The following is a 24,582-nucleotide window of genomic DNA, read 5'->3' as shown; positions in this document are numbered from 1 at the left end:
GGTCTTTTGTTTCTTGCCAAATTCAAGAAATAAGGAGGAGGCTCTTATGTGCAGGAGCAGGTCGTTCTAGGCTTTGGAAGTGAAGTAGGAGAGTTCAGCAGTGTATTAGGCGGAGTTCTACAGCTACGTGTTGTTGCAAAAAATTACTACTTCCATTTTTCAGTTTTTGTTTGTAATGCATTGTTTTATCAACCTTGCAACACATCGCAGTACAACAGGCATTATCTCACTGAATGTGTTCTATATTTCTATATCACAATATCTCACATTGCAAAATGCGATTTACAACTGTACAGCGTAAGATAGAGTCATAGCAATGATGCAGTAAACTAAAGTGGAAAGCCATGCATCTTCTGCAGCATATCGCTTGATGCCTCATGTCTGTTGTCAACACAAACAATTAAAGCTGTAATATCAAGCATATAACACACTTGTCCTACAGTGCACCAATGTGTCTGATAAAGCTCATGGTGGTCCCCATAAAGGGTGAGTGTTTGAGGCTGGTAAAATCTCGCATCTATAGGGTGTTTCAGCAGTCCCTGGTCATAGTAGACCATCACTGTTTTTCCTCAGCAGCTGCAGATAGCCATAACGATTTAAGGTTGGACAAGACTCTACAATCGCATCCAAAGCTTGTGCTATAGCAAGTCAGCGCAGCCCTATTTTCTCATCTCTTTTAAGGATATCACTCTCACATGCGGCACAAGTAGTGAGTGTTCTCCACAACTCACTGCTACTCATCAACAGGTTTGTCTTGGTTCTGGGGAAATGCCCCAGAAGGCACATCTTTGGCGCACAGGGAATATCGTGTTCTGTGGTGTGGTTGATAATCTGGAGCACTTTTCCCAAAACACTCTGAGCCGTACACAACCCCAAACCACGTGGTAGAGGTATGCACCTACATCCCAACATCTAGGGCAACCTGCCCTCACAACAGGAAACCTGTGATTAATTTTCTTAGGAGTAATGTAGACGTGGTGTAGGTAATAGCTTTGAACCGCGTATTTCTGGATCCTTTATTGAATTGCTTTAATATAGTTGACCAATCAGAATCAAACACTTGTGCTCTCATGTCTTCTGCCCATTTAACATGTAATGTCAGCAAGTCTCTCCCCACAGCTCCAAGAGTGAACGGCACAGGAGCTTACTCGCCCTGCATCTACCATTAATAAGGTAAATGAATTGCAGGCATTTATGTTCTGGGGGTTCCTTTGTGCCCTTGTTCCACCATTTCTGTGCCATACTCACTAAAGCGCATTCAACAGAAAGTGTCCCTGTGGTAAGTAATATTTCTCACAGAGTTCTTGGAAGATCCTATTAGTGCCCCCCATAAATAGGCTGCCCACTACAGTGAGGTCCTTTTGCCCCACAGACGCAATCCCCTTTATCTACCCTGACCATACCATTAGAAACGATATAGGCAGTTCTTTACAATATAGCAGACGCATGTGCGTTCTTTGTATTGCACGTAAATAGAAGAAACAGTAATGTCCAAATCAGTATGCCTTCGTCCTTAACAAATGATTTCTGAAAGGGGTTAAGCAACAGCTGTGAGAGTCAGGGTCAACTACGACTACACTCACCCAGGTAGTGTATGCCCATTGTAGTTGAGCAGCTAAATAACAGAGTTCAAAATCAGGGGCAGCTAGGCTTCCCTTGCCCGTCGGAAGTCTCAATCCAGCACCTTTTCGTGCCCTGGAGTAACATTTTATCCATCTCACTGAATACTGAATTAGGAATCTAAATAGAAAGAATGGCGGAAAGATATAGTCATTTCAGCAGCATGATTATTTTTGACACAGCAAGCCTTCCCATAACCAAGTCGGCAGGGTGTTCCAGAAAGCAATGGACTGCCGAAGAGATGACTTTCCCCTCCAGTAAACCACGCTCTAATCTATAGATACGCACATTTACATATTTTATCATTGGCCTATCCAATCCATTAGAGCGCCTTATCGAATATTTGCAGGATTTGTCCCAATTCACGCTTCGGCCAGACCAGCTGCCAAAGTCCTCAAGAGCCTCAATTGAGCCCCTCATATCCGTTTCGTCTCCACACAAGTGACAGCATGTCATCTGCATAGAATGATATCTATAGAGTGCGCCCATAGATTGGTAACCCCAGGTAGCATCTGCCCTGTCAAATTCTCAATGCAAGCGGCTCTACTGCCAGAGCAAACAATACAGGAGAGAGGGGCACCCCTTTCTTTTGCCCCTACTTACAATAGAGGGCTCTGAAACTACAGGGCCTGTTCTGACTCTGATGGAGCAAGGACTCGTAGAAAAGAGACTTGCTTGTAAGCAATACTCTCCTATAACTCATAACTTCGTATTAACTGTGTATTGTGTAATTAATATGCACCACACTTCAAATAATTTGAAAAGAAGAAGCTTGCCTACGTGTCTTACTAACAAGTAACTTGAGTGAAATCTAAAATGGCTGCTAACACGGGAAACTGTAATGCGCATCCGTCAACTGCATCTACGCAGTAATGACGAGCTGACGCTTGGAGGGAATTCTCTGCACCTGCGCAGACGATTCTAAAATGGCCGCTAAAAGCTCACATGCTAAGCATCTGCTTTGCTGAAACTAAATGAAGCTATTTACTAATTGCTAATGCGGGGAAAACATTTATAAATAAAATGGGAATAGAGTAGAGATAGGAGGTATACCGTGAAATTTTGAAATTAATATACTTTCTCTTAATTTTTCTTATTGGTTCGTATTCAGGCCTATGTGAGACTGAAGTCTACACCCCATGTGATCTCTACACATGCGCAGTCTGAGTGAGCCAGAAGCCGTAATGTAATCCGTGAATGCCATCCAAGGACGAGAACAGAAACATACCCTGGGAACCAGCACAATGTCCTGTGAAAAGGAAGAGAATATATGAAGTGTATACTTTTGTAATTGATAAAGATGTGAATGCGGGTGGGAATAAAAACGTATGAATAAAAATTAAGGGGCGGGATCATTAAATAAAGAACTGAAAGACCGTGTTGAAAATTTAGTATGGTGTGATGATCATCCCCTTTGCCTGTACAACCAGAATTAGGAGTTTTATGAAAATGAAACAATAAGGGGTGGTACATAGCATTAGAAGGATATAATTGAGGTAACTTCAATTAGTTAGTTAGCACAGAGAGACCGGAATGCTGCAGAACTCGGGATGCTGTTGGAGTGAAAAGCGAATCCTGAAGAAGAATCGTATTGCAGACTTCAAATTTAGCCAAATTAATTCGAAGAAGATTGTGGAAGAATCGAGGAGGGAGATAAGCCAAATCAAATTAGAAGAAGATCGCGGAAGAATCAAGGAGGAAGATAGTGTCAGAGAGGGGTGCGACGCAGGCATCGTATCTAGAAGAGGTCACCTTATCCTGTCCTAAATTCTGTCCTGAATCCTGAAGCCTTTGTCTCCTGACTTTTCCTGGGGGACCCTTCCCAACTCCTTGGCTAAGGGGTTGGTTCTCACACTATTCTAGGTAATTATGATTCTGTAAATGTGTAATTGTTCTGCTCTCTCTCTATCCTCTCTTTTCTGAGTATCATCATTGAAAATTCTTGCTGATTTAATTTTTCCTTCCTTGGGAGACGGAGACTGTACTGTACTTTGAATTTGGCTCACATGAATTTCATTTAGATAAAGTGTTTAAAAACTTCCCGAGTTGGAGGTCATTTCAATATAGAAGAGAAAAAAAAACTTTACTTATGTCATTTGACCAGCAACTAGTTCAACTAATGGTCCATTGACCAGAGGAAAGAACTTTTTGATCAGTGAAAGATTAGCTAGGGATGAAAGGTAACTAATCTTAGAAAGAACATTTATAAAACAATTTGACCCCAAGCGGGTTTTAACTGGCTTGTGTGTGTTTTATGGGCCCAGGTGATTATATGGTATTTGAGTATCTGAGGCTGGTTTCCCGCTGGATCAGTTTTTCTGGTAGCAGAGCTATGGTTATTATTTACTAGTTTGGGGATAAGTTTTGATTATTGATTTACGTTTCTAACAAACCAGTTAACGTCTTGTTTTATGTTGTCTGGAAATTCCCGGGAAATGAATAGCGGGTGGTAAAATAGAAGCCACACTGCAGTGAGGTTACTCGTCTCTTAGAAAAGTGCTGAGAAGCTATGCAGAGCTATCAGTGCTAAATTTAGGGACTATTTTCTGTGTGAAAGTGAGAGTGATTGAAAGCAAGGAGTTCGCTGGTGAAACTTTTATCACCTAGAAAGGGTAACACAGAAGGAGTAGCAGGTTCTTCTGAGCTTGAATAAAGGGTAAACGGAAGGTTTTGCTCATAGTATATGAAGAGTAAGCGGAAGGGTTTTACTCGTAGCAAAAAAAGAATAATCTATTCTTTGGTTTTTAGTGGAACAGACAGAGTAGCGAATGTTTTTATGTTGTTAATGAAAATTGAATACAAAATTAAGAAAGAATAAGTTTTCGGAATACCTTGTGAAGGGAGGGCCAGTCGGCGGAGTTGTACTGACGTCACTGGAAGCCGCGCTGGGATTGGTTGAGGCAGCGGGCGTGGGACAGAAAGAGAAATTGTAAAGGAGGGGTCAGTAGTGAGGAGAAGCATTAACGTCACAGAGTGCCGCGCTGGTACTGGTGGAAAATTGTAGGTGTGTGACAAACGCAGATTATAAAGGAGGGGTCAGTTGTAAGGAGGGATACAAACGTCACAGGAGGCCCCTCTGGGATTGGTCAAACCACAAGTGTGAGCCTAATTCTAATTAGTTCAGAAAATAGAAGCAGTAATAGAATTGGACGAAGGAGTTTTTATGTGGAAACCTGATCCGACTTTAATAGGGACTCGACCAGAAAGGAGATATTTAGGATTTGCAAGAGACATTTTTCTATATAGATCATCACCTAAAATGTACGGAGAAAAGAGAAAAATGTCATTTATGCAGAGAATTAAAAAATATTTCAAGAAAGATAAACCCATCTTGACTAGAGAAGGAATTCTTATTCCGCCACTGAAAACACCTGCATCTTTTATGATGATGGAGAGAGGTTATCATACCTGCATGTGGTTGGAAAATTGAATAGAATATACTAAAGGCAACGGAGTGTTAGCTTTCCCAGAGTATGATACATTCAATGGGAGGATTCTTCAAAATTTGAGAATGAGAATGAATGATTTAGAGCCCAGACCTAGATTAGCACTATACGAAGCATTAGAAGAATGGGAGACTGAGTCATATGAACGTGATAGATCTAGAAGTAGCAGGAGTTATAGAGGATTTTTTCCCAGATGAGGGCGAGAGTCATGAGAAGAACAAATTAAGCAGTGGAGGAAAGCAATGATTACAGAAGGATTATATCCTGCATTGATGGCTGAGGAACAGTCAGGGGAAAATGTAAGGAGAAAACTAAACACCTGACAAAGACAGGTTTTGGCGAATCGGAAGATGAGTTTATAGAGGACATTTTAACTAAAAACCCTCCACCGTATCAGGAAGAACCCAGTAGAGTTGCTCCACGTGCACCCGTTTTTGGAACACCTTTGGTTCCACAGATTTTACATGATACAAATGTCAATAGGGTACTTCAGGACAAGGAAAGAGAAGCATTAAATTAAAACAGAGAGGAATTGATACAGAAAATAATCCAACTAAATGTACACCCTGATGCATTAACCATACCAGTAACGATAGGTCCTGTTGTTCCATTATATGGAGATAAAGCAAGTTGTCCAAAACCACCAGTTATAACACCTCCTTTGAATAAACCAAGAAAAGAAATTTTAATAACTGATGATCAAATCAGTGAATGTGAATCAGTAATATCCTTAATGGATTTACCAATAAGAGAACAAACAAATGAAACCCCGAGAAGAGTTATACCGAATTGTTCAAAAGAAGGAAGATCAGTGGCATCATCAGGAGTCAGAAGTGCAACAGCAGTAACTCCAGAGGATCTAGAAAGATGGTCAGAGGGAATAGAAAAACAAAGTTCACCCTCAAAGATTTTAGATATTTTCAAATTAAAAGTAGAATTGGAAGAAATGATAGCTTGAACTGTGGGAATAGATAGGCTAAACACTTACAGTGAGGAAGAGTTGTTATTCATATGTAGGAGCATAAACAGAAATGCAAAGATATTTCATGAACAATTGACAGAACTTGCCTCTGAAATGGGGATTGAAATAGGGAGATCCAAGGTATTGCAGAAACCATATAGAGAAGAATTTATGGACAAAGATTTGGAGAATATGAATGTGTCTGGGAGAAAATTACAAATTAAAGAGTTGATGACTATTTTACAAAAGTGGGGAGACATAGACAGGTGGAAAACTAGGTGGACAAAGAAGAAGGAGGAAGCACAAGCAAGTCGGACAGCATCTGAATATTTACTAAAGGAATCAGGAAAGACAGAGAGATTGTGGCCAATGAGAGAAGTTCCCGGAGGGGGATTTGTACATGTTCCATGGAGTCGAAAAGATATTTTGTCATTTACCGATGACTTTCCCCAACTGAGAGAAAAACCAGTTGAGCGGTACAAGCAGGTTGAAAGGTTTGCGAAAGTTTTGAAGGTTTTGTTGAAAGACTTGGATGGTTTGTTTGACATAGTGGTACCTGCTGATTTATGGACACAGTGTAAGATCACAGTTGATTGGTCTAGTGATGAGTACCCGAGACATTAAAAAACAGGAGCTCCCTCAGAAGAAGTGATGAAAAAATATCACCAAGTGATTACTTTTCTGAAAGTGAAAATCCCACCTAAAGAGACAAATTGGGTAAAAACAGATAGAACAACCCAAGAACCGAATGAATCTGTACATGCTTATTATGAACGCCCGTTACAGGTGTTTAAACATTATAGCGGATTTGAAGATAGTGGAGATAAAGACATGGGTCATTTTGTGTATTGGTTTGAGTATGGTTTGAAACCAGAAATTAGTCAGATGATTCAGCAGCATATGCAGGTGAAACCCATGGACGACATATTAAAGTATGCTAAATATTGTGGAGATGATATTGAGGCCAGGCATAAAAAGTTAAAGGAGAAAATGATGTGGGCACAAGTAAAATTGGCAGAACAGCAGGAACTTAAATTGAATAGTCAGACTGATGGTCAAACCAAAGGACAGGGTCAGAGTGATAATGCAGTAAGTGGGGGCAAAGCAAAAGGACTGTTGAGTAGAGAGGATGCAAAGAAGAAGTTTCCAAGTTAGGACATTGGAAAAACGAGTGTAAAAATATTCAGAATTATAATGGCCCAAAACAAAATTTAAATCCACAGACGCAGAATGAGGTGCTAATGAATCAACCGCAGCAGGCTGTTAACCAGCAGTGTCAGGTGCCACCTGCCCCTATGCAAAATTTAGTGAACAAACCAGGGTACAGTGTGGACGCCGGATTTCGAGGAAGTGGTAAGAAAAATTCTGTAACTTCACAATTTCTTTTGCAAAATAGTTGCAACAGCCATGATGAACAATGACGGTGCCTGAGGGGGAAGGAAGAGCGGTAGCTCAGTCAGGTCCATTTATTGATGGGAAAGTAGAAGGAAAAGATATCACTTTTCTGTTGGACACTGGTGCTACCCGTTCTACTGTGAGAACAGCAGACATCCCAAACCTACCCCACTCGGGAGAAGCAATCCAAGTAGTAGGCGTATCTAACAAACAGATTAGAACCCTGATTACAGAACCAATGGAGGTGCGCATTGGCAATTTTAGAGAAATGCACAAATTTGTAGTGTGCGACTCTAGTCCAGTAAACTTGGTAGGAAGAGACTTATTGTGCAATATGAACTGCACGATTTATTGCACACCGGATGGTGTCGCTATTCAGACCCCTGATGAAGACAGTGTCTATAAGATCATGTTGGCAAAACAAGCCACAGAGGTAGATGAGATGTATTCATTAATGACAAAAGACGACTTACCAGAAGAGTTGAAAACAACTGTGAATCCAGAAGTGTGGGATCTCACTGGGAAAGAAGTAGGATTAATGGTAAATATAGACTCAGTGAAGAAGACTGTGAAGGAAGGTGCAGTTTATCCTAACACCAAACAATACAAAATGAGTACTGAAGTAAAAGCAGGAGTTGCTTTTGAAATTGGTCGAATGATTAAATAAGGCATTTTGAAAGAAATAATAAGCAGCCCTTGTAATTCGCCCATAATTGGTCTTAAAAACCCTAGTGGAAAGTACAGGATAGTACAGGATTTAAGGAAGATAAATAAGATTGTGGTACCTTGTTGCCCTGTAGTGCCAAATCCAGCAGTAATTCTGTATCAGATACCCTGGAATGTGGGATGGTTTACTGTTATTGACTTATGTCAAGCATTTTTCTCTATTCCTTTACATCCAGACAGCCAGTATCTCTTTTCCTTTAAATTTGAGGATCGTATTTTAGTATGGAATTGAGTTCCTCAAGGGCATACAGAAAGTCCTTCAATTTTCAATCGAATTTGGAAAAAGTGTCTAGAGAAATTAGTTATGCCTCGAAATTCAGTTTTAGTGCAGTATATCGATGACTTAGTAATAGCATCAAAGTCTCGAGATGACTGTGTTACTGATTCAATTGCATTATTGAATCATTTGACTGATGGAGGACATAAAGTATCCCCCGGGGAAGTTACAATTTTATCGAACTGGAGTCAAATATTTGGGACACCAAATAGAAAGAGGACTGAAGAAAGTGACCTCTGAAAGAATGAAAATAAAAAAAGAGATGCAGTTGCCACAAACTCAGAGAGAGATCAGAATGTTCCTTGGGTAGTGGGATACTGTAGGCAGTGGATTGTGGGGTTTTCGTTATTGGCAAAACCCTTAATTCAGATGACACAGAAAAGAGAAAAGGACCTAATAGTTTGGGATGATGAAAGTGTGGAAGCATTTGTAAATTTATGAAATTGTTTGTGTGAGGCCCCTGCCCTAGGCATGCCTGACTGTACGAAAGAATTTGCACTATTCTGTTATGAGAGAGAGAATCGTACACTCTCAGTTTTAACCCAAGGACATGGTTTGAGAAGACGTCCCGTAGCATATTTTTCTGCTTCTTTGGATACTGTAGCTTCAGCATTACCTGGTTGCCTAAAAGCAGTGGCTGCTACTTGCATGAGTCTGGAACAAAGTGAGTCAATTGTGATGGGACATCCAGTGAAGGTATATGTTCCACATTCAGTTGAGATTCTTTTAACCAGAACTCGAACACAGTATCTTACACCTAGTCGGATGATTAAGTATGAAAGAATCATTTTGGGAGCTGAAAACGTGACAGTGGTTAGGTGTACCATGTTAAACCCTGCAACTCTATTGCCTGATGTACATGGTGAAGAAGTGAGAGACGAAGTTGAACATGATTGCTTAGATGTGACAGAGCTATGCACTAAGCCCCATCCTGACATAGAGGAAGAACCACTAAAAGAATCTGACAACTACGTTTTTGTCGATGGCTCATGTTTGAGACTTGAGGATGGAGGATTAAGTGCAGCTTATGCTGTATGCAAAATTACGGGAGTAGTTGAAGCATCCTGTTTACCAGGAGTCAAGTCTGCACAAGTAGCCTAATTGATAGCTTTAATTAAAGCCTGCAAAATTGGGAAAAATTGGAAAGTAACCATATTTCCTGATAGTCAATATGGTTACGGGGTTGTGCATGACTTTGGCCAGCTCTGGATGCAGAGGGATTTCATGACTTCTTCAGGATCCCCTATTTAAAATGGAATATTTGTGAAATAATTGTTAGAAGCAATACAACTGCCAAACGAATTAGCAGTGGTCAAGTGTGCTGCTCATCAGTCAGGAAATTACTATGTGGTAGCTGGTAATTGATACGCTGACCAAGTTGCTCAATACTGTGCAAGAAATAAAATGGCAATAAACAAGATAATTGAAACAAGCGGAATCAGCTGCCAACTTATGTTATTCTCAGCATTAGAAACATGGGATGAGTTGAGGCAACTACAGGATGAAGTGGAAGTGATTGAAAACGAAAGTTGGATAAAATCAGGATGTGAAAGGAGGGCAGATGACGTGAGGATTCATCCAGATGGCAGACCAGTAATGCCAGACTGTTTGCTTTCACAAATGGCCAGAATGTATCATGGAGACACACATGTAGGCAGGGATGCCATGATCAGACTTTTCAGACAAAATTGGTACAATCCAAGATTTAGGGCAGTCGATGAGAGCCTTTGCCAGTGATGTTTAACTTGTCAACAAATAAATCCAGGTAGGAAAACAGTGGTCAGTTGGGGAAAAATTGGAAAAGCAGAAGGACCATTTGTGAGGTTGCAAGTAGATTTCATACAAATGCCACCATGCAGAGGATTGAAGTACATTCTTGTCATAGAATGTTTGTTTTCATGGTGGGTGGAGGCATGCCCTACTAAGAGAAATGACAGCATAACAGTTGCCAGACTGCTATTGAGGGAGCTAATTTCGCGGTTTGGTTTTCCAGTAACTTTGGAATCAGATAGAGGATCTCACTTTAATAATGAAATAATTTGTTTAATATGTGAAGCCTTTAAAATTTAACTAAAACTGCACTGTGCATACCGCCCAGAGGCTTCTGGAGTGGTGGAACAAATGAATGGCACAATCAAGTCAAGAGTGGCAAAGGTATGCGATTCCATATCACTGTGTTCGCCAGATGCATTACCTCTTGTTCTGATGGGACTCAGAAGCATTCCTGACAGAAAAACAGGACTGAGCCCCCATGAGATTCTCATGGGAAGAGCAATGAGACAAGCATTCATACCAGGACATAAACTGTTGAATATAACTGATGATCTGGTATTGGACTATTGTAAAGGATTGGCTGACCTAGTGCGTTCTGTCTCTCACCAGGTTGGAGAAGACGCAGTTGCTAGGCAGCCGGATCAAGCACATGATCTGAATCCCTGAGACCGGGTGGTAGTGAAAAATCACACCAGAGAGTCGTGTCTGGCACCCAGGTGGGATGATCCGCGACAGGTCATACTGGTCGCAGGGTTGCCTAACTGGGTTGCCTAACTGGATACATGCCAGTCATACCAAAAGAGTTCCAGCTCCTGAGGAAGAGGGACCACAACTGACACAAGCAGTTGAGGCCGCTGAAGGTTGTGCAGCTAAAGAATCTAGAGTAACCGATTCTGAACAAGCTGACAGAGAACAACCAAGCACAAGTCAGGAGGACTGGATACCAGTGGTTAACATATCTGAGGTTATTGTTAAGATAAGAAGCAGAACCAGATTAGAAAGACAGGACACTAGAGAGGATCAGACAGGTGTAGAAGAACAAGCTCAGGAAAGGGTGAATAAAACTGTTGGAGACCCTGAGCAAGATCAGACAATGAAAGAAGACAATGCTCAGGCAAACAACAAAATAAATGAGCTTGAGCAGGGACAGACAGGTATAGAAGAACACGTTCAGGCTGTAGAAAAGCAAGGTGCAGTAAGACCTGAACAGGACCAGTTAGGGGAAGAAGAAAAAGTTCAGGAAGAAGAAGAACAAATTGAAATCAGACCTGAACAGGATCAGATAGAGGAAGAAGAACAAGTTCAGGTGGATGAAGTCACAATAATAAGCCCTGAACAAGGACAGATAGAGAGGGACTCTGAAGACACAGAAAATCAAATTGTGCCAAAACATAACGAAAATAAAAGGGTTCTCGAAAGAGACGAAGAAAGTGAAAGTGCAGTGCAGGCCAAGAAGGTCAGAAAATGTGATAACTGGCTAGGTGGTGTCAAGAGGTTAAAATATCACTTAAAAACAGTAAGTGAGGAACCTGAACAAGTAAATGAAGTCACTAGCCAGTGTGGACAGTTGAATGAGAAAGCCAGACAAAGAAGCCAAAGACTGAGAATCTTGAACAATAAGTTCAAGGGTCCCGAATGGACTTATGTGATTCTTGAAGAACTCGAGAATCTAGATTTAAATGAAGAAAGTGATGAGGAGATAATTGCGGAGCAAATTGTCGAGGGAGAAGTGAGACCCCCTGGAAGTGTCAAAAGAAATAAATTCATAAAAGCAAAAATAAAGAAAAGAAGAGAATCTTCTTAGACTAAAATGGCTCAAAATAGAGTTGCTGGAGAACCAAAATGAAATTGTATAAAGAAGTGTTGTAGAATTTGTATATGTAGTATTTTATTAGTGGTTATAGTTTGGTTGGTTTTAACAATAGCGATTCCTTACCCGGTGATAACAAAAATAACACAGACACTAATGGAAAGTTAGCAAGCATAAAAAGAGATAGAGTAGAGTTAGAAGCATCAGATGAGTTCGATTTACATCACACTACGACAGATAATGACACTACTTTAAATGTATTCACAAAGTTATTATTTCAGTATGTAAACACAGTGGAAATTAGTGATTGTTATGTTTGTATGAAATTACCGGCTTCAGTAGCAGAGGGGGTTACATACCATCATTTACCGTTAACCTATGGTATTTCATATAGTATATTATCAAGGCTATTTTATAGAACAGGAAAGTTACAGTATTATTATTCAAACTTAGATGTGATATTTCCAGAGATTCCTATTCGAAAGAGTATGAATCTAGTGCTTAGTAGTCAAGATGCACAGTTTAATGGGTGAATTTTTCTTAACTATGAAATCCATAGATATAGCAAAGGCACACAAGAACAACTTAACATGCTCACTAAAAGAAGAAGAAAAAATATTTTTGAATTTTGTTGAAGAAAGGAGACAGGATTTCCAAAAGAAAGCTTCTGAACAGAAAACCCATATTCCGCCAGGGGCTGAGAAAGAGGGAATTTATACCGCTGGCAAGATTCAGGCTGCGATGTCCCTAGATTTTGTAAAGAAAGGGAAGACCTGCCTCCATAGATTAAAGACTGACTATAAAAATGTATTCATTGGTTCCAGTGAATGTGAACATAACTTCTTGATTCTAGGAGGTTGGGGACTAAAAGGGTGAATGGATCCAGTCTTTCCTGGGGATTACTACGTGTGTGGGAATAAAGCTTATTATAAGCTACCTGCACGGTGGTACAGGAGTTGCTGTTTCGGAATAGTATTCCCTAAAGTTTACCATGTAAAAAGAATCACTGAAAGCAATGAAAACACTAAAGAACTAACCCGTAGAAAGAGAGCTAGTTTTTCAGAAATAGTAGGTGACATATTTAGTGCATTGATACCTTCAGTGGGAGTCGTTCTGAATTCGCGCAGAATTTGTCAATTGTCTACAATAGTTGATCGTCTATCTACTGATACTGCTGGAGGTTTCTTAATGATTAATACAGAAATGGTTGCAATTAGGTCTATGGTTTTACAAAATCGACTTGCGCTTGATATATTATTGGCAAAAGAGGGCGGAGTCTGTAAAATGTTGCAGTGCAACATTGTTCCACGTACATAACAGACAAAAGTATAGAAATTGGAGGATATATTAAAAATATTACAAAAATTGAAGAAGAATTGAAACCACTGGAAGTTGATAATGTATGGGAAAAATTAACAAAAAGTATTTCTTCAATAGGGACTTGGATTACCAATATTGGGAAAAGTTGTATAGGCCAGATAATACTACCTTTAGTTGGTATAACTATAATAGTCTTAACAATGATGATATGGCGCATTTGTTGCAGAAAAAGAAAGCGATATGAAATAAATGAAAAGGGAAAAAAAAGAAAGTATGAAGAGATACAGTTAGAAGAAATAAAAGGAGATTTATATAAAAGGAAGAAGAATTTAAAAAATAAAGATGAAGAAGAGAATGAGAAGACTGGAAAGGGAATTGAGATGTGCTGAAGTTGGCATCTGGTTTTGTGATGGGTAATTTTGTGATGGCTCAAAAATGCCATCAGAGACGGGATTGATGGAGCAAGGACTCGTAGAAAAGAGACTTGCTTGTAAGCAATCCTCTCCTATAACTCAAAACTTCGTATTAACTGTGTATTGTGTAATTAATATGCACCACACTTCAAATAATTAGAAAAGAAGAAGCTTGCCTACATGTCTTACTAACAAGTAACTTGAGTGAAATCTAAAATGGCTGCTAACGCGGGAAACTGTAATGCGCATGCGCCAACTGCATCTACGCAGTATTGACGAGCTGTCGCTTGGAGGGAATTCTCTGCACCTGCGCAGACACTTCTAAAATGGCAGCTAAAAGCTCACATGCTAAGCATCTGCTTTGCTGAAACTAAACGAAGCTATTTACTAATTGCTAATGTGGGGAAAACATTTATAAGTAAAATGGGATAGAGTAGAGATAGGTGGTATACAGTGAAATCATTTTATTTTGAAATTAATATACTTTCTCTTGACTTTTCTTATTAGTTCGTATTCTGGCCTTTGTGAGAGACCGAAGTCTATACCCCATGTGATCTCTACACATGCACAATCTGAGTGAGCCAGAAGCCGCGATGTAATCCTTGAACGCCATCCAAGGACGAGAACAGAAACATACCCTGGGAACCAGCACAATGTCCTGTGAAAAGGAAGAGAATATATGAAGTGTATACTTTTGTAATTGATAAAGATGTGAATGCGGGTGGGAATAAAAATTTATTAATAAAAATTAAGGGGCGGGATCATTAAACAAAGAACTGAAAGACCGTGTTGAATATTTAGCATGGTGTGATGATCATCCCCCTTGCCTGGTCAACCAGAATTAGGAGTTTTATGAAATTCAAACAATAATGGGTGGTACATAGCATTAGAAGGGTATAATTGAGGTAACTTTAGTTAGTTAGTTAGCAGAGAGACCGGAATGCTGCAGAGCTCGGGATGCTGTTGGAGTGAATAGCGAATGCTGAAAAAGAATCGTCAATCATTAAGTGGGTCGCACACCGCTCGTCATACTAGCAAAGTTGCCCCATAGGATTCTGGACAATGAAGTAGCAACGGCGAGTACACCTATGCTACAAGTGTTGAAAATAAATGCCATCCCTGGACACGTGTTTCGAGGTAGTTGCCTCTCGTCAGCAGGGAGCAGGTCTGTATGTGGGGTGCCGGTAGACTGAAAAAGAATCGTATTGCACACTTAAATTTAGCCAAATTAATTAGAAGATTGCGAAAGAATCGAGGAGGGAGATAAGCCAAATTAAATTAGAAGAAGATCGCGGAAGAATCGAGGAGGAACATAGTGTCAGATAGGGGTGCAACGCAGGGATCTAGAAGAGGTCACCTTATCCTGTCCTAAATCCTGTCCTGAATCCTGAAGCCTTTGTCTCCTGACTTTTCCCGGGGGACCCTTCCCAACTCCTTGGCTAAGGGGTTGGTTCTCACACCATTCTAGGTAATTGTGATTCTGTAAATGTGTAATTGTGCTGCTCTCTCTCTCTAGCCTCTCTTTTCTGAGTATCGTCATTGAAAATTCTTGCTGATTTAATTTTTCCTTCTTTGGGAGACGGAGACTGTACTGTACTTTGAATTTGGCTCACATGAATAACATTTAGATAAAGCGTTTAAAATCTTTCTGAGTTTGTGGTCATTTTAATATAGAAGAGGAAAAAAAACCTTTACTTATATCATTTCACCATCAACTAGTTCAACTAATGGTCCATTGACCAGAGGAAACAACTTTTTGATCAGTGAAAGATTAGTTAGGGATGAAAGGTAACTAATCTTAGAAAGAAAATGTATTTAAAAAAATTGACCCCCAGCGGGTTTTAACTGGCTTGTGTGTGCATGTGTGTTTTATGGGCCCAGGTGAGTATATGGTATTTGAGTATCTGAGGCTGGTTTCCCGCTGGATCAGTTTTCCCGCTGGATCAACTCTGAGCAGGGGAACAGTGCACAACTCAGTCCACTTTAAGTAGCCTTGGATCAACTCCATGCGCCACATTGATGCATAATGGAAGTCCCACTGAAGGTAGCTGAAGGCCTAATCAATATCAATAGACAAAACCAAAGCCGAGTAACTGGCAATCAGGGGGCGTCTAATACCTGTATTAATCTCCATACATTGGGCATAATGCTGCACTTAGGGATAAACCAATTTAGACAAAGATGAACAATGTAACTCACCATAGGAAGTTGCCTGCTCACTACGATTTTGCTTAACATTTTATAGTCAACATTAAGATTTGACAATGACCCATAAGAGTATACTTGGGTAGGCTCTTTGTCCATTTTTAGGAGAGAAACAATAACTGCCTCTCTCACCAATTTTGGTAGGGATCCTGTGGTTCTAAAAATTGTTGAACATATTTGCCAGTTTAGGGGCTGTGACACCAACATATGCTGCATAAAATTCAATCAGTAACCCAGGTGGCCACAGCACAGAATCTGCTCTGATTAAATCAGTGGAAGAAATCAGAGAGGCCTTAGATTCCGGAGGCAAGGCAGCCTTGATTCAATTGGATCTCTCAGCGGCCTTCAACACGGTCCATCATGGCACTCTTGTGGATCATTTAGCATCATTAGGAGTACAGGGAACCAACCTTAGCCTTTTGCGCTCCTTTCTTTTGGACAGGAGTCAGTTTGTAGCTCTGGATTCATATACCTCTAAATCTTTTACTCTCCCTTGTGGGGTTCCACAGGGCTCTTCCATCAGCCCTACCCTGTTTAATGTTTATGTGGAAGCCTTGGCGCCTGTAATTAAATCTTTGGGGTTTGACCTGACCTCTTACGCCAACAATACTCAAATAATATTTGCAAAACTTTCCATGACTGTATGTTGGCAGTTAGTTCTTGGATGAGTAGCAATTGCCTAAAAGTAAACTCTGATAAACTGAGGTTATACTATTTGGCAATAACCCATCCTTTTGGTCTGGTGGCCAGAGGAATTGGGATCACTACCCACACCAGTCATGAAAGCCAAAAATGTGGGAATGACTTTTTATAATAAGCTCTCCTTTGGCAATCAGGTCAATTCATTGATGACATTGACTTTCTTCATTCTAAGAATGATCAAAAAGCTCTTACCTTTCATTCCTTCAGAATCCCAAAAAACACTTATGTCATCATGAGTTTGTCAAGGTTGAAATATTGTAACAGTTTGTATATGAACATGCAGCAACAACACATATAGAAGTTGCAGGTGTTGCAAAATGCTGCTGCCAGACTGGTGTCTTGCACTCCCAAACTTTCCTCAGTTAAATCAGTAATTCGAAAACTGCAATGGCTACCAGTGAGAAATAGGATCAAGTAATTGCCTACAAGGCGCTTCAAAATATAGGCCCTTCTCATCTCACCCAGAATTTCGAGTGGTATGTACCTATTAGGGCACTTCAGTCGGCAAACGCCAGAACTGTGGTTGTCCTCAAATTTAAACAAGCATTGGCATAGCCAATAGGTCTCGCCTTTGGGACCTTATAAGTGTTTAGCTATGCAACAGTTGCATAACTAAATACTTATAAGGTCCCAAAAGCGAGACCTATTGGCTATACAAAGCGCCCGTGCGGCCGCGAAAGTGAAAGTGATCGTGGTAAAGCGCGGCGCCCGCGCACATGCACTGTAGCTCTAGGCTGGCCTGGTAGCACTTTTTGGTGCCCTCTCAATAAGTCTCGCCAGACCAGCGCATGCGCTAGGTCAGGCGAGACCTAAAAAGCTAACTGGGGAAGAAGTTTCTTCATTGGCACAGTCAAGGCATGGAATGAGTTGCTCCCCTCCATTTGTGCTGCCCCGAGCTTGCTTGCCTTCAGAAAGGTTTTGAAAACCTGGCTTTTTTTCAACAAGGCCATCGGGTTATGTGCTGATCTAAGAGCTAGAGCAAGGCACCCCAGGGTAACAGTGCGCTTTACAAGTCTCATTAATATTAACAACAATTCTGGGCACCTTCTCTCTTGCCAGTTCCTTTATCGCCACTTTCATTTCTTGTTCAGTTATCTCAGCTCCCAAAGCTGTCACCTCTACCTGCGAAATCTGGAGGGAGGGGGGTGTTAATGCATGCATAACATAGTCATTCAGCTCATTGGAGCACCCACCATCCCTAGTCGAGTAAAGGTAGTAGGCCTTAAAGGCAGCATTGATCTGGGACTTAGAGTACACCGGCAAACCCCCTTCAGTGTGGATATGCAGGATCTGAGTAGGTCTGTGTTCCTGACTAACCAACCAGGACACTAACTTCCCTGCTTTATCAGGCTCATCATAAGATAGGCTCTGTAGTCATACCCCCTCAAATGTTCACCAATTACGTCAGTTTTTCCAAGGAGCTCCTGCGATCCCCTGCACCCAGCCACATCCGTTTCAATTATGTTTAAGAGCTGCTTTTAAAATGTCGATGTGCTCTCGCCCAACCCTTGTGGCTATGCAGTGCCCCTTAACCACTGTCAAGTTTTTCGGCCCATGTGACCTTGACCTGCTTCGGCAGGCAACAAAGGAATTTATCCAACCAGATATGCAGATCGTGCAAACTTGAGTAATAACAATATACCTTTTCCATAGGATTCAAGAACCTCGAGCCATCCACCACGCCCCGCTGCACCATTAACTTACCAAAAGCTTTGGCCATCCTATACATCCCAGATGTGGGAAGGAGAAGGTGAGACCTGTCCATCTCAGCATCTTTCACACAGTTAAAGTCTCCCTGAATAACTCATGGGAAACACAATGTCATAGACAGGTGGGGCTAGATAATCTTCCCAAAAAAGCTAGCTGGTCATTATTCGAGACATAGATGTTAACCAATATAATATCCTTGCCCTCAAGTCTACCCGTTATCACAAAATACCTCCCTACTGAATCAATTATTTTGTCAGGGACTGAAAAGATGTGTCTGGTTCACCTAAATAAATGCCTGGGCAAACGCCGAACAGGTTGTGTAGTACATGAGGCCCGCCACCTTGTTTGCAATTCTTGCCCTTCAGAATGCATAAGATGTGTCTCTTGAAGAAAAGCAGTATGTGCTACTCTTCTCTTAATGTGTGCATATTAGAGTTTACTAAGTGATTTGAGACCGTGCACGTTCATTGTTAAGAACTTAATTTGGCCCAGATTCTGTGTCGTCCAGGCAACTATCATGAATACAAACATATTCCATTAATGGAACCTGCCCCCAAGGAACATATGCCCAGCTTCATTAGTCATCTTCCTGCTCTAGTGATAACCAAGAACATTAAATAACCTTGTAACAAAATAAAGAAGTACAATTCTCCCCAACATTCCCCTCCCAGGACTGTGATGACAGGCCAAGCTAGTAACAAACAAAACTAGCTTTGCACCTCGGGTGTTGTACGTATAGGTCGCGCCAGTAAATGCTGTGAGGTAAGAGAAAGGAATAAAGAGACATCAACAATCTCATTGGCTAGCCGACCGCCCCGCAGCCCCATAACATAATATTTGTAAAGGATATCATCCATTCAAGCCCATCTTACAGTGCTTAAGCACTACGAGCTCCTAATCCGTTTAGTCTGTTCATGCCTATAATATATCGTCCGCTGCGCCATGGGTCCCTGTTGCAAACACACCTTCAGCGTCAGAGTCTTCAGTACTCTCTGGCCCTATGGACCAGTCTTTATCTGTGTTGTGATCTTCAGCAGGAGGCCTGCTTGAGTTGCTCTTGCTCAGTGATGCAGCGCCTGCCACTGCCTGCTCTCTCACCAGCTGGCCTGGCGCCTTAAAGGACGCATCCTTCTCGTCCTTTTTGCATGCTGCCTTCTAGGGACTGGCAGTTTGTTGTGGTTCACCATCATCCAATCTCGGCCTCCAGTATTATAGCTTTCAATCCAGTACCAAGCTACGGCAGAGGCGGTGAATAAAAACAACTTTTCCTCCGCCTGCACCCCCAGGTGGGCTGGAAAAGGCAGAGCATATTGCAGGCCCAGTTCACACAGGCACTTCTCCACCGCAGTGAACAATATGCGCTGAGCTTGTGCTGTTGCCAGGTAGTCTGAATATATGGATATCAATGCATTATCCACTGCAAAGCTACCAGCCATCCTGGCCTGCTGAAAGAGGTAGTTTCCCCTAGAACCCCAAGATAACGGACCGCAGCTGTTCTCCTAGTTAGGGGATCATCACCCATTTGGATTACCTGTGGAAGGGGGGGTGCGCCGTCACAAAACTGAAAAGCGCAACATTTACCCCGATGCGCTTTGAGGCGCGCTGCTTCCTCAAAGTCCCTGAAGGTAGACAAAATCGAGGTGGTATACGCTGCTGCGTTTTGGATGTAAAGTAGTATGCGTGTGGTTCCGTCTAAGGAGATTTCCATTGTCAGCCATCCAAACGAAGGCGATGGGCCAGCAGCTCCATAGCAACTGAGAATAGGATAGGGGAGAGAGGGTAACCTTGATGGGTGACGCGGCGAGATCAAGCGACCGATGCGGACCCTAGAGGCCGGGTTAATGTACAATAGCTTCGTGTAGGCCTGTAGGCGTTACCTCAAACCTGCGACTTGCAGAACCTCAAAGACGTATTCTCACAATAAGGCATCAAAGGCCTTCTTGGGATCTAAGATGAGGCATGCGGCCTACGGGTATCTTAATGGGGCCTGATCCGTCACATGAAAGAGTCATCTGATGTTGTTAGACATGTTACGACCTGGCGCAAACCCATTTTAGTCGGGTGGATGAGGGCCGGAAGTACCCTTATATATTGGTCCACTAGGATATTGCCAAATATCTTGTAATCAGAGCCTAAAATTGCCACCAGGCGATAGGGGGACAGGCGAGTGGAGTACATGTCGGGTTTCAGAAGGGATACTAGAAGAGACTACTGAGGGAGGGCGGGTACGCGCCCAAAGTCAGGGCTTCATTCTCGACCAGTTGAGGGGCCAGGCTCACCGAGAACAAATAGTAGTATTCAATTGGAAGCCCGTCTAATCCCGGAGGGTTATTACGGTCTAGGTCGTCTATTGCCTGCTTTACCTCAGCCTCATGTATGTGTTCATCCAGCTCCTCTCATTCCAGAGTGTTGATGGAGGGCAGGGGGAGGGGAGTGAGAAAACGTCTTATTGTATCGGGTGGGGCGGGAGCTGCCTTGCATAGCTGAGCATAATATGAGCTGAATGCTTTCAATATGGCTAGTTGGAACCTCAAACTCGGGCTCGTCTCTGGAATAATTTCCGTGACTGGAGAAGATTGCGTTTCCTGACAGGCAAGACATGCCAGCAAGTGACCAGATTTGTCACCCACAGAGTGTATACAAGCTGTGTGTTCTGTAAAGTAATAACACCGGAAGCGTTCTACATAGGCAGCTTGCGGTTTTTTGGCATCTCTGAAAGCGCTACGCGCTGTCTCGTTAGCGGGGGCAGATATTCAATGTTGTTACTGTGTCATCCACGTCTCAGAGGGCTCTGGTCAGTTCCCTGCAGACCCCTGCTATGTTTTGAATGCAGAAGCCCCTAGTGACCACCTTGAAAGAATCCCATTCAACAGCATGGTTAGTGGCTGTATCATGGTTTTCCTTATAGTAGTGGGCTATGTGAGTTAAATGGGTATCCCAAAGTCTGGGTCCTCTAGCGTGTCTTTGGATAATTTCCAAGTGGGAACCGACGGATGAGGAGTGCCCCACTCGATGTCTGCTATATGTGCGGCATGGCCTGGCAGTACACGGCCTAAGCAATCTGAATGGAGAAGTTGTGGCATGAGGTCTTGCGTGCAGATGAAACGATCTAAATGGGCATATAGGTTGTGTGGAACTGAGTAGCGAGAGTATAGGCGTAGATGTGAGTTATGGGCCTTCCATGCATCAAGAAGAGACCACTGTTGCATCCAACCGCAGCATTGCTGGGAGTGTTTCCGAGCAGGTGCACAAAGTAGTGAGTAAATAGGGGGTGAGAACAGTCAGGAGAGATGTCTAGTACATTGTTGTAATCACCCCACCAGTACCCAAGGGATACCGACCCATTGAGCCAGGACTCATGATAGGACAGCCCAAAAAGTCATCTGTTCGGTGTTTGGGGCATATATAGAACCAAGGAGGACGGGTTCACCATCTAACTGACCTTCAACAAATGCGTATCTGTTATCCATATTAATGACTGTGCGTTGGGTTTGAGAGGGAGTACCCGGGCATATACAGAGCAACACGCCCCGGGCATATGCAGAATATGTCATGCCATGGATCGTACATCTCCATGGTTTGCGAAGTTCAGCACTAGTTTGATGTGTCTCCTAAAGGAAACTGATGTGCGTTTGTTGTCTGTTGATGTAAGAGTATGCAGCGGTATGCTGAGTGCATCCCCCATACATTTAGCATGAGGATTAGTCTGAGGATTAGTATGGAGCAGGTCAAGGCCATTGTGGAAAGGCAGGCGTGTGGGGGAGAGGGCAGGAGTTTGCAACCAGGTACCAATACTGCTCGCCCATTCCAGTCCGCAAGAAGTGGGGTTAAATATTGCTCACGCTATTGGGAAGAAAAACAACAGTTAGCAAACAACAATACAGTAACCGAAACCAGAGCCTGTTGCCGAGGGCCACATGTCCAAACTGTTGCTTTATGAGGCAGTGCATGAAACAAGGGGTGGCGGCAGAGTTATGCCCGAGGTAGAGCGGCATCGGCGTGAAAGGCACCAGATGTACAATCCAAATTGTAATAATAAAGGGCAAAGAGCCTAGCTCTAGGGGGCCAGGTATGCCCCCAAGCAGCTAGGGGCTGTGATCCATCATTGGAAAGGATGGGGGGGGGGACTGGATCACTCAGGTGGCGAGAGAGCCCATGGGATAAATGGGTGGCTTTAGATTAAGTTGTCTGCTGAACGTGGCATTATTGCCAGGCTTGGCAATAGCCTCTCATGTTGCAGTGTATCCTGAAGTGCGTCATCCTCGCTCACGGAAGTGCTAGAGTCAGTGTCCTGGGTGGGTTAGGGTTGTCGGAGGGCAAATGCTTCGTCAATTGCTGGCTTTGGCAAAGGGTGTGTGGAGAGAGCAACCTTGGAGCACCCCCGGGCCTGTTGCAAAAAACCTAAGCGATGTATCAGGAGATCTACTGCCTAATGTTTAGTGTTGACATGTGTCTAGTTTCGGTGAATTGTCAGTCGCATTGTTTTAATATTTTGGTTAACATCTTTTGACAAGCATTGTAAGACTTAGAGCATTATCTGAACATTTGTCAATGCTTGTTTACAAATTGTGCTAGAGGATTCGAACTAACATGGTGATGGGCGGCACATGTTTTCAAACTCTTGCTCTGCACGTGTAAACCGCCTTGCCAATGCACGCGCTAGGCACACAGCAAGAACAGTCCCAGGACCCATGCAGACTTTGGTGCGCAAGACTATTTAAACCCCACCCGCTTTTCCCCAGTGCTTTGCTTCCCGTTTTAGCGCTCACCTGGCTCCGCTTCAGCTCCGCGTCCGTATTCATCTTTCTGTCCTGCTTCAGCTTCCAGTCTCCAGTGAAGGTTTCTCCGCAGTCCGCACAAGAGATCCGTCCGGTTCCTCTTCTGCTTCGGCGCTTCCGCTACGAAACTTCCGCATATCTTGAAACCCTGAAAAGAAGAAAAGAACTTTCAACAAACGGTTGCTAAGCAACCCATCACAAGACTTGGTAATGTTTGTTTAAAGACCCTGAACACGGTAAGAGCTCTTTTCCTTTATTTTAATGCCTAAACTCGCTCTAAGGTTCATTCTGAAGCAAGAGAACCTTAAAAGAGCACAGTGGGGGAGTGGCCAAGTAAGATGGCGGAGCGGTTGTGAACTGACTCAGCTCCGGACCCCGATTGTATCATGCGCTTCCCAGCAGCCTGGTGAACGAACTACTTACCCACTGGGTGTCTGAGTTCTTCCGTGAGCTGGAGGGCCTGCCGGCATCGAGAGGCTAGCCACGGGTCTGCAAAATCTTGCCTTTGAGGCGGAGTCCATGAGGTCCCAGGCCCTCCATGGACTGGTGTAGGGGGCCGGATCGGGAATCCTGTGGCTTGCCGCGATCGCTGGAGGAGGCCACGGATGGATTATCCTTGCGCCGGAGTGGTGCCTTGACCCAGCGGAGCTCCGCTGTTATGCTTGCCGATGCGACCAGCCCTCCAGACGCGATGAGTGCCGGCGGTCCCGCGTTGGCGCCATTTCGAGGGTCCCGTGTTGTTGGTTCAGCGGTGGGAGTGCTGCGCTGAGTGGGGAGCGGCAGCAGGGGGGCACTCAGAGTGACGTACTGGAGCAGCCTGGGGCCCCACCATCTGCTACAGGAGCGCTTCAACGTCTTTACAGACCTGGGGGAAAAGAAGCGCTCCACGAGGGCTGTGCCTGACCCCAAGATGGCGGCGTGACAGAGACAGGCACCAACAGCGGCTAGGCAATCCGGGCCTTGATGATGAGCCATCCACCCAGCTACAGTGAGAGGACATGGCGGACCGCGCTTTGGAGGGGAATCCCTTAGGAGCCTTCAGCAGGGCGGGTACCCCACTGCCTGACCCTCAAGAGAATACCGGAGAGCAGTAGGCGGCGGGGGTCCGATCCCACCACGAGGGGGGAGCACACATCACGATCTGGCCTTTCGTCGTGATTACTTCTGGCAAGGTCTGGAGAACCCTGGTGACTTTGAGCACGTGGGAGTGGGGTGGTGACCTTATGCATCCCAAGAAAAACGCCAACAAAGTCTCCCGGTACTTTAAGGCACCTGAGAAGGCTCTCACCCCAGCGGACACCGCACAACTGCAGAAGATGGCGCTTACGCGTGACGATCTGGTGGCCACCCTTCGTGATTTCAAAGCTGAGCTGTGTTTAGAGATCAAACAAGACCTACGGTCCTCGGTGGACCAATTAAAAGCTGACCTCATCAAGAAGCTCACCA

The 24,582-nt window shown here is 43.2% G+C and overlaps 1 long non-coding RNA gene across 1 annotated transcript in view; it reads right to left on the bottom strand.

The window, feature by feature from the left end:
- The window catches only part of LOC146783920 (uncharacterized), a 93,431-nt gene extending 70,171 nt beyond the window's left edge, over positions 1-23,260 (bottom strand). The window contains exon 1 of the long non-coding RNA XR_014970530.1: positions 23,128-23,260. This is a non-coding gene — a long non-coding RNA (uncharacterized LOC146783920). The remainder of the gene's footprint in view (positions 1-23,127) is intronic.
- Positions 23,261-24,582: the final 1,322 nt, after the last annotated feature.

Source organism: Triturus cristatus, chromosome 11, assembly GCF_964204655.1.
Source record: "Triturus cristatus chromosome 11, aTriCri1.1, whole genome shotgun sequence".
Lineage (NCBI taxonomy): Eukaryota > Metazoa > Chordata > Amphibia > Caudata > Salamandridae > Triturus > Triturus cristatus.
Note: the sequence above shows the minus strand (reverse complement) of the source record. Positions and strands in the feature narration are given on the sequence as shown.